The 11231-nt window shown below is 48.8% G+C and overlaps 1 pseudogene; it reads right to left on the reverse strand.

Annotated features, from left to right (window-relative positions):
* Positions 1 to 10316: 10316 nt before the first annotated feature.
* LOC135886986 (olfactory receptor 4D1-like) lies at positions 10317 to 11231 on the reverse strand (annotated as a pseudogene).

The raw sequence follows: 11231 nt of genomic DNA on the forward strand, positions 1-11231 counted from the left end.
GACTTCCAGTAGTAGCCCGCCATCCCAATGAAAGCCTGGACCTGCTTCTTAGTCTGGGGAGCAGGTCAGTCTCTGATCACCTCCACATTGGCTGGGTCTGGCTTTAGGCAGCTCTCCCCACTTTGTGGCCCAGGTACGACACCTCTGACATCCCCACCTTGCACTTTCCAGCTTTTATAGTCAGCCCTGCATCCAGTCCAGCACTTGTTTAACCTAGGACACATGGTCCTCCCAGGTCTTGCTAAAAACACAGATATCATCAATATATGTCAGGGCAAAATTCTCCATCCCCTTGAGTAACTGAGGTGGCAGGTGCCCCCTTCAGGTGAAAAGATAGGACCAGGAACTTGTATAACACCAGAGGGGTGGTAAAAGCAGATTTCAGCCAGGCAACCAGATCCAAAGGTACTTGCCAGTAGCCCTTGGTGAGATCCATAATAGTGAGATAACGAGCCCGCTCCTAGCTGATCTAGGAGCTCGTCAGGCCTAGGCATGGGGTAGGCATCGAACTTGGTGATGGCATTAAGCCTCCGGTAATCCACACAAAACCAGATTGACCCATCCTTCTTGGGGACCAACACCATGGGTGAGGCCCAAGGGCTGGAGCCATGCATGTCCTTGACCTCTCTCTCCAGGTCCTGGGCTTTTTTCCCAGTGACCTTGAATGGGGAGCATCTTACAGGAGGGTGGGCTCCTGTCTCCACCTGGTGGACAGCCAGGTTAATGAGCCCAGGCCAGTTGGGGGTAGGAACCCAGCACCTCTTGGTTCTCTGCCTGCTGGGCAGGGGTTAGCTGGTCAGAGAGAGGAATTGATTCCAGCGAAGTGCCGGCCCCTGTCTCAGGGAATAGATCCACCAGGGGATCATCTTCCTGCTCCTCCCACTGGCCACACATGGCCAGTACCAAATTCTACCTGTCAAAGAACAGCTTCATCATGTTAACATGGTACACCCGGTGGCTGTGAGCCCAGTTAGACAGTTCCACTATATACTTCACCTCATTCAGCTGCCAGATGACCTTAAAGGCCCGTCCCAGGCAGCTTGTAGTTTGTTCTTTTTCAGGGGAATGAGAACCATCACCTGGTCCCCGGTGGCATAGGAGCAGGCTTGCGCTGAGAGGTCATACCAGATCTTCTGCTTCCCTTGGGCCCTGACTAGGTTCTCTCTGGCCAAGGCCATGAGCTTGGCGAGCTTTTTCTGGAAAGCCAGTACATACTCCACCACTGATTCTCCATCAGGAGAGGCCTTCCCCTCCCATTCACCCCTCATCAACTCGAGGGGTCCCCTCACTCTCCTCCCATACAGCAACTCAAAAGGAGAGACCCTGATTGATTCTTGGGGCACTACCCGGTACGCGAACAGCAGGTGGGGTAAGTACTTGTCCCAGTTCTGTGGGTGCTGGCTCATAAAGGTTTCAGCATCATCTTTAGAGTCCCATTGAATCTCTCCACCAGCCCGTTGGACTGAGGGTGATACACTGAGGCCCAGGTGTGTCAGACCCCACACTTCTCCCACAAGCACTGGAGCAAAGTTGACATGAAATTGGAGCCCTGGTCTGTAAGGGCCTCCTTGGGGAACCCTACACTGCTGAAAATGGTCAGCAATGTATCTGCCACAGTGTCTGCCTTGATAGAGGACAGAACCACTGCCTCGGGATTGCGAGTAGCGAAATCTACCACCACGAGAATGTATTTTTTCCCTGTCCTCGTTGCCTTGCTGAGGGGCCCCACTATGTCCACAGCCACCTTCTGGAAAGGCTCCTCTATGATGGGCAAGGGCCTCAAAGCTGCTTTTCTCTTGTCCCGGGTCTTCCCCACCCTCTGGCAGGGGTCACAGGACCTGCAGTACTGCTGGACGGCATCAAAGACCCTGGGCCAGTAAAAGTTATGTAGCAGCCTCTGCCTGGTGCGCTAGATTCCCTCGTGTCCCAAGAGAGGGACATCGTGGGCCAGGTACTGCCTGTGGCAATACTTCTGGGGGACCACTCGCTGTCTCTTGATCCCCCATGGTTTCACTTCCCCTTAGGGAGCCCAGGAATCCCTTCTCCCACAGGAATCTTTCCCGGCAGCCTTCCCCCAGGGGTTTTGCCTTACTGTGGCCAGCAAGTACCCTCAGCTTCTCTAAGGAGGGATCCTTCTGCAGCTTGGCCTGGAATTCAGTGGCTCGGGAAGGGATGGGGTCCTGCTCCCTCTTAGTGGCTGGGTCCGAGGCCAGAGACACGTCAAGTCCTGTCCCCAGTGGCTCCTTTCCCACTGGGGTATGGTCCTACACCCCCAGCAGGGCACTGCCCCTGGTGTCAGGGCAGAGTGTCCTTCGCTGGCTCTGGTTACGGGTGATAACTAGGGTGCTCTGGGGGCTGCCCGGCCAATCTGCCATGTCACCCCCAATCAGCACCTTAGTTGGCAACTGATGGTGCACCCCCACATATTTTGGCCCCTCCTTGCCCCCCCATTTCAGATGTACCCTTGCCATGGGTACCTTAAAAGGGGGCCTGCACACACCCGTCAGGGTCAGGTAGGTGTTGGGCACCACCCAGTCTGGGGCTACCACCTCGGGCCGGGCCAGTGTCACCTCAGCACCCATGTCCCAATATCCTGTGACCTACTTCCCATCCACCTCCAGGGGAATGAGGCACTCACTCCTCAGGGGCGGTCCTGCGTCAACCATGTAGACTGTGAATTTTGAATCCAGAGCATCAAGCCTCCCCAAGAGGCTGGCCTGGGAGAATCCTCGCTCTTGGGCCATTGCTAAACTGCAGTGCCTCCTGCCTGGGGAGCCAGCCCCTCCTCCAGCTGGGCTCCCACCCAGTTAACCCTTTGAGGGCTCGGTTTGCTCATCCTGTCCCTGAGATTTTGGCACAGGGCCCAGCTGTGGCCCCTCTGGCCACAGTAATTACACATCAGGTCCCGTCGGTTCCCTAGGGCCAGTCAGTCAGGTCTGGTATTTGCTGTGCCTCTCAGGAGGGATTTATCCAAGACTCCCTTCTGGGAAGTCCCTGGGTGACCCCCCTTATGCACTGATGCGGGCCTGTCCCCCTGGGATTCCATTCCATATCCTGTCCTGCTGTCTACAAACTCGTCAGCCAGCAGCCCTGCACAGCACAGGTCCTTTGGCCTCTTGTCCACCAGCCACATCCTCAGGTCAGGGGGCAGAGTTCATATAGTCGCTCCAGCCCCATCAGTTCAATCATGTCCTCCTTGGTCTGGGCCCCAGACCCATTCACACACTTGCGGGTGTATTCCGCCATCAGCATGACCAGTTCTATATAGGTCATCCCCTGCGTCTTCTGCATACTCTGGAACCTTTTCCTGTACGCCTCGGGGGTCAGCTCAAACTTGCGCAGCAGAGCTTGTTTGAACAGTTCATAATCCCCTCCTTCCAACCCATCCATCTGGCTGAACATCTCTATGGCCTTGGGACCCAGTAAGGGGGTGAGATGCCGAAGCCTGTCTGCAGGGTCAACCTGTTGCACATTGCAGACCTTCTCAAAGGCAGTGAGGAAGGCATCTATATCATCCCCTTCCTTAAACTGAGGTAGCACTTTTATATCGTAGTTCCCTGCAGGCTTAGCCACCCTGGGCCCATCCCCACTCACCCCAGAAGGGGTCTCTATGCTTCTCAGCTCCACCATCACAAGTTCATGCGGCCTCTGTCTCTCACGGTTCTCCCATTCCTTCTCATGGTCCTCTAGCTCTTTCAGTTTCAGTTCCATTTCCAACTCCAACCGTCTCAGCTCCACTGATGGGGAACTCAGTCGTGAAGTTCACCTGCTGGTTCGGTAGATGGATCCTGGGGCTGCCTGGCTGCTTTCAGCCCCTCCCACGTCCCCAGCTGGGTCAGGAACTGGCTCCTTAGAGCGATCATTCTGTTCCAACCAAGCAATCAGCTGTGCCTTGGTGAATCTTCCAATGCTCAGCCCTCTCTCTCTGCACAGCTCTACAATGTCCTTCTTAAGGAGATGGTTATAGGCCATCTCCATGCTATTCCCAAGTGGTCATGGACTCACAGGCCTGTGCTCTCTCAGCTCGCCCATGGTCCTGGGAGGACCCCCTTCAGTGTGACAGCCCTTCTCGGCAGACCAGTCTCTCTCGGGGTTAAGCCGTAGGCTCCTCCACCTCCTGGAACTGCAACTCTCTGACCTTCAGCCTGCTAATCCCCCTTTGTTCTACTGCTCCCCAGTCACTTATTGCAGGATTCTCTGTCCCCAGGGTGAAGTTGATCCCACTTCTGCTACCAGTTGTCATGGAGTCACCAGGTCAATGCTCTGGAACTACTCTGTATGAAGCCAGTCAGGACTCTTGGGGAGCATGCCTCCTGTCTCTGAGCATACTGTCGCCAGGGCAAGAAGTTTCCACAGCTTCCAACTTCCTGGGTCTGGCAATGGAGCATTCAGCATCCCCTTCCGCATCATTCACTTCCCCCATAGAGTCCGCCTGGGTGGGGTTCCTGGGGTAGCCAGAGGGCCATGCACCCCAACTCCGCAGTCAGATGAGACACTCAGCCAGCCAGTAAAATAGAAGTTTTATTAGTTGATGGGAACACAGCGTAGAACAGAGCTTGTTAGCACAGAAATCAGCCAAGTTAGTACTTTCAGCCAAGTCCATCTTGGGAGTCCTGGGCTAGATGCCCTGGACTCCCCCTCTTCCAGTCCCCCCATGAAGACTGCCAGCTTCCAGTGACCCAACCTCCGACACCCCTCTGTTGCTTCTCCTCCTTCCGTTTGTCTTGCTTCCTGGGCAAAAGGTGTCACCTGGTTGCATCCCCCTTCTGGGTCAAAGGTAGGGTGACCAGACGTCCCGATTTTATTGGGACTGTCCCGATATTTCCTTGTTTGTCTCGCGTCCCGACCAATGTTAGGTCGGGACACTGGACAAACAAGCAAATACTCCGGAGCCCGGAAGTGCTCGCGCCCCCCCCCCCGCCCCGACTCCGCACCTTCCTTCCCCCATTGGCTCCCTCCCCCAATCCCCACCTCTTCCCCAGGCTTGCCATTCCTCCTCCCTCCAGCGCTTGTGGAGGGAGGCCCGGGAGACGCAGGGGAAGCGCGGGGCCAGGGTGAGTGAGAGTCCGGCCTGGCCTCGAGCGCAGGCAGGACTCAGTCGGGCGGTAGGGAGAGTAGGGGGGCAGCCCGTGGGGCCAGGCAGCGGCTGTTCTCCCCCCCGGGCAGCGGGACTCGAGAGCAGCCGCTGCTGCAGCTCCCACTGCCGCGGGGGGAGGAAGCGGCCGATGGCCAAGCTCGGCGGCTGCGGCTCTGGCTGCGACTCTCATTCACCCTGGCCCCACGCTTCCCCTGCGTCTCCCGGGCCTCCCTCCAGCACTTGTGGAGGAAGGGGTGGGTGTTTGGTTTTTTTGCCCTGCCCCCTCCCACCACGCCCCCCCCCCCCCCCCCGCGTCCCGATATTTGACTTGGGTGATCTGGTCACCCTAGTCCCAGGTTACATAGATGCAAACAGCTGGGCAGCCTCACCTGCCCTGAGGGCCTCAGCAAAAATCACACACCCAATTCCCACCACCGAAGTATTGGTGCAGTACACTGAGAAACTAAGGTACACACAGTATTAGTATAGGACAGTAAGACTCATATGAGATGAATAAAACCCCACTTTGTCACAACTCGCAATGGGAGTTCTGCCCATAACTCCCTTAGGCCTCTTTGAATATCCCATCCAAATTGCTTTAATGCCCATGAACATTTCTGTTGGCATTGTTGGAATATTCCCACAGGAGCCATGGGCTCAGCTAAATCAAATTCCTAGAAAAAAAGGTAACATTACTATTCACATGGGGTGATTTTGTTATAGTCACATTTGTTCCAGTGATACAGGCATGGTGGTCACTGCAGCTTTTGGCACAGATAAGTAACACTGTAGCTCACAAGTAGAGCTGATAGCAAATTTTCCGGTAAGACATTTTTGTCCAAAAATGTTGATTCATGGAACCCAAAATGGTTCATGAAAACCTTTCCAACCACAGGGGCTAGAAAATTATTATTTTAAAACTGAAAGCTGGGGGTCTGCTGCATTGTCATGACTCCTGGAGCTGGGGCTCTGGACACTGGTGGGTAGTGTTTAAACATTAATCCAGCCCCAAATGCTTTCCTAATATCATGTTTCCATGTGCACAATTGCTGTAGCTTATGCCAGGATGCTATATGAACTTGAATGGGCAAGGGACATGATCCCCATGACTGTGTTGTGTAGATGAAGTTGGTGTGATCACAAAAGAGAGGGAAAGTGTCCACAAGAAAACATCTCTAATGACCTGGTCCATCATCTGCAGAATCAGGGCTGACCTTAAAACATCTACATGGACATAAAAGTTTGCCCAGGTGGATAATATTCCAGGATGCAACCGTAAGAGTGGATGAAGCAATTAAAGTCAATGGGTTGATCACAAACTCTTCAAGAGAACTTGTTGAAAGTTTTCCATCTAAAGATTTTGTTTGTCAGAAAATGCTAATTCATTGGGGGAAAACAACTGCTTGCAGGAAAGGGTTGGGTCTGATGAATCTTCCGATTTAATTTTTTGTTCAAGACACAATACTTGTTTAAGTGTCCTGTTCTGACATTTTTTCAAGTCAGGATGATTTTTCAGTTAATTTATACTAAAGAAAAGGTGAAAATAATTTAAAACTTCAAAAATGAATCAAAACTTCCCCCAGCAGCAGGGAGCGCGTCGCCTGCTGGCATCCTTTGGGCATGTCTCAATTGGTCAGTTCCCTGCCACTGCAGGGGTGTTGGCTATTGGTCTCACCTCTGTCTCTTCTGTTCTCTGCTGGTGGTCACAATGGCTGAGTCTGCTGAGGACTGAAATGGTTTGGTTTAATTCAAGTCATGGAGCTCAACAGGCAAGTATTAAGGGGAAATTTAAAGCCTGTGATAAACAGGAGGTCAGACTAGATGATTGAATGGTCACTTCTGCCCTTAAACTCCATGAAACAATGAACTGTTCATTAGAGATGAAAATGCTCTGTGGCTGTTAAAAAGAGAAAGAGCCAAGGAAGAGGCCCACAAAGCTGGAAAGCGTGTACCTTCCATCAACAGCAGTTGGTCCAAATAAAGATATCACCTCATCCTCTTTGTCTCTCTCATATCCTGGGACCAACGTGGCATGACAGCATTGCAAACTGCAACTGCTAAGAATGTTTCCATCCAGTTCTCTCAGGCAAATCCATGAGCATTTTAGCAGCCAAGGGAAATGCAGGTGCTGAGTGTGCATTGCTTGGTTGGGATTTTGAACTGCACCTAAGTGACTCAGGTGCCCAGCTCGCTTTAATTTTGAATGGCAGCTGGGTTTCTAACCCCCTTAGGCCCCATTGAAAATCCCAACATTATATGCATTAAGATTGAAGACAACACATTTCCTGCCCTGTCTGAGATCTCAGTGCTGGCCCCATGCAGATGACCAGGACACCCTGGGAAGCCACATCTTAGAACTCTTCATTGGCCTTGTGATAGGCATGGGGGAGGGCATTTGCTACAGAAACCTTCCCCCTGTATCATTTCCAATGCTCCCACTCTACTGGAGTTCAGAGCCAGCCCATCCTGCACCCACCTGAACTTTTCTGGGTGTGATCAAGACAGCTGCTGCTGGGGGAAATGAGAATTCAGTGACCAGTAGTTTCTTTGCAAGGGGAATCGTTACAAGGCTGGCATGCACAAGAGGACCTAAGGGGTTAGATCACAAAATCCCAGACCTTAATACCACACTCAGCCCCATTTGAACTCCCCTTATAACTTATGAGAAGGTTTATATATTGTCTCTGAAAGGGAGGACTAGCTGTCTCAGAGAAGACATGAAAAATTCCCCTAGTGACCCTCAGTGACCCCTGTGTCTTTTAAGCTTCCAGTCTTTAGAATGGACCAGGCATTGCTGCTGTCTTTGGGCTGGTGGGTGCACTTTTGGGGTGCAGATCTTGTATCCCCTCCTGATAGGTATGACCACACGACCCACTGTCCAGCCTCAAGGTCCTGTGCTAATCCCTTGCTCCCCCCACATTGCTTCAGACCATCCTCACCCCAAATCCCACCCAAAAGGGTGGGCCTTGTCTTTTACTTCTTTGCCAGTCATCTGATAAGGTGTCTTGTAGAACGCTGAGAACAGTCCAGGACTCCAAGACATTATTTCTATTTCTTTAATAGCAAGAGGCACACACAGATCTATTCAAATACAATAAACCCTGCACACATCTGTCTGCCTCAGTTTCCTTACCAGTCAGCAGTGTTCTTTTGGCCAGGGCCAGAAGTCTGTGGGGCTGTCCACATTCCCCATGCTGCAGTGCACGTCTATGGTTCTGAAAGAAGGAGTCTTCCTCCCTCCTGTTTATGGTCTCTGAACTTGGTTGGACACTCCCTTGTCCCTCTGTAGCTAATCACAGGAGTAACATAAAGGCCTACAGGTGTCAACCATATATGATTATTAGCTTAGCAGAACTAAGGACTAGGTATAAAATGATGATGTAGGTAGTTGCTAGGTACATTGTATTTGACTGATAGTTTGTTCTTAAGTTGTAAGACAAGTATCACTGTAAACAAGAGAGTATATAGTGGGAAAAGGCAAAGTGGGGAACCATTTAAGTGGGGAACCATTAAAGAATCCTTCTGGCATTTTAGGGGACGTTTAAAAGGATGTTGAGCTTAACTGAAACTTACATGTACTAACCACAGATGTACCATGGCAATTTATTGACATAAATGCTAATGAATCTAACGTAAGTGGCTAATGGACCTATTGAAGATAAAAACCCCAATGTTGTTGAGGAGTGGAAGGAAATATAAAAAGAGAAAGTTGAACCCATCATTAATATGTATAAAGTATGATGTGTGTTGGCGTAACCCTGTACAAAGTAAAACTCAGTCTGAGAGGAGTGGGATACATGGAACGCATTGGTCTGATGACCACACGAGGATATCCTCACCTGTTCAGGGGGTCCCCACAAACAATGCTGCGAGTATGGAAGTGCTATCCATTTTGTATTGGCTCTATCTCCTTTGCTATGTTACAGTGTTTGTGATCTTGGATGTTTTGCCAATAAACTTTATAACAATTCTAGTTGTTTTCTCAAGATATTACTGCCAGAAAGAATGTGCCACTCTCAGAGCAGTGTTGGTTCGGGGGTCTCACAGGAGTATAAATGATTACAATTCATTTTTGGATCTGAAAATCCAATTCTGACACACAAGGAGTGTAGATCCATTGAGGAAGACATGCCCATTTATACCTAAACATTTTTCACTATACGGCACCCTCATTAGTACTTAGGCTTTAACAATATGGAACTTGTTGAGAAAGAAAAATAGAATCACAATATACCTTCAAAGTTACAAAATATCTCTCATCCTTTTATTTTAAAAATTTACAATTGTTTTCTTGATTTCTTTTTGTATAAATTTCCACCTGTTCTTTCTTTCTTTCTTTCTTTCTTTCTTTCTTTCTTTCTTTCTTTCTTTCTTTCTTTCTTTCTTTCTTTCTTTCAAGAAAAAGGAATAAATGTAGAAAAATTAAAAGAAGGTTTTAATTTTCTTGAAAACAAAAATCTGGAAAAGGTATGGAAGCCTTTTTTAAAAATGCTATTTATATATTATCAATGAATAAATTGAAAAAAATGCATCAGAAATGTTCCTCATCTGTATCTATAACTGCACTTTCAATAAGGATTAGCAGAAAAGACAACCAGAGACAAGTTTTGTTTTTATTTTTTTACCTGTAAAGTTAGAGGTAGAAATAGAAATATCAGGTAAGAAAATTATAACCAACCTTGTGAAAGTAACATCAGAATATTATTAAACCTCTCTGATGAGAAGTCAGATGATAAATGCACATAAGTGGCATATAAGAGAGAGAAGAATAAGTCAGAAAGCAAAAGATGGATCTAGTCAGCTCTTGGAACATTGTATAGTTATTTCCTCATCACAATCATCACATTAGTTAAGATACCTAATTTATTTAACAGATTTTTTTTCAGAGAAGCTATTGATTTTCATGAATTCCTTATTAGTTGAAATCATCCTTTGAATAATTTGAACAAGAAAATTTTCACTTCAAAGCCTTAACTATTGGAAGTCTTTTAGTGATACACACCCATTTCCACCAATTGGGGTCCTGGATCATTTACAGGCATGGATCTACGTCTGACTTATACCAACTGTTTTATTTTATTTATATACAGCTTTTTGCCCTCAGTCATTTGTGAGCGCTGTTTTTTATGAATGTGCAGTATTTGATTTCGTTTGATCTCACACACATTTCTCAGGCTACATACATTGCTGATACGTTGCTGAGATCAGGTTTTTAAGACAAATGGACAGTGAAAGAAAACTATGTCTCTGTTACCTTCACTGAGAACAGCATTCTGTTCATCAGTTTCCTCATGGCCTTCTTCATCTCGGTGTTTCTCAGCATGTAGATTATGGGGTTCAGCATCAGGGTGATTACAGTGTAAATGACTGAGATCACTTTGTCCAGAGTGAACTGCTTGAACGGCCAAGCATAGATGAAGATGTTGGGTATGAATTGTAGACAAACAACTGTGATCTGGGTTCCACAGGTGGACAAAGCCTTGCACTTCCCTTCCATGACGTGGGTCCTGATCTTGATTAAGATGACAGCATAGGAAATAAGCAGAATGATGAATATCATTGCACATATTGAAGACCATCTGCAGTTCAACCAGGTGAGTATCAGTACAGGCCAGTTTGATGACTTGTGGGACATCACAGTAGAAATTGTCCTGGACGTTGGGGCCACAGAATGGCAACTAGCAGATCAGTCCAAGCTGAACAACTGAGTGAGCCAATCCACCCAGCCATGCCAGTGCCACTATCCCCACACAAGTTAAGTACCGCAATGGTTTATAGATGGCCACATACCGATCAACTGCCATCCCCACAAGGCAAAATGACATTGCTCCAGTGATGAAGTGGAAGAAAAAAATCTGGAGGATGCACTCATTGAAGGAGATGGTTTTACGCTGGGTGAGGAGACCAGAGAGCCATTTTGGAGCATTTACTGATGAGTCACTGACATCCAGGAAAGCCAAGTTGACCAGCAGGCAGTATATAGGGGTGTGGGGCTGTGGTCAGTGATCACAGTGGTGATGATGGTGAAGTTTCCCAACCAGGTGTTCAAATGGTTGATGAAGAAAACCAAAAAGAGGAATAGCTGCAGCTCAGGACTCTGGGTGAGGCCCAAGAGGACAAATTCTGTCACTGGAGTAGTAAAGTTCTTCTCCAT

Source organism: Emys orbicularis, chromosome 12 (assembly GCF_028017835.1).
Source record: "Emys orbicularis isolate rEmyOrb1 chromosome 12, rEmyOrb1.hap1, whole genome shotgun sequence".
In the NCBI taxonomy this organism is placed as follows: domain Eukaryota; kingdom Metazoa; phylum Chordata; order Testudines; family Emydidae; genus Emys; species Emys orbicularis.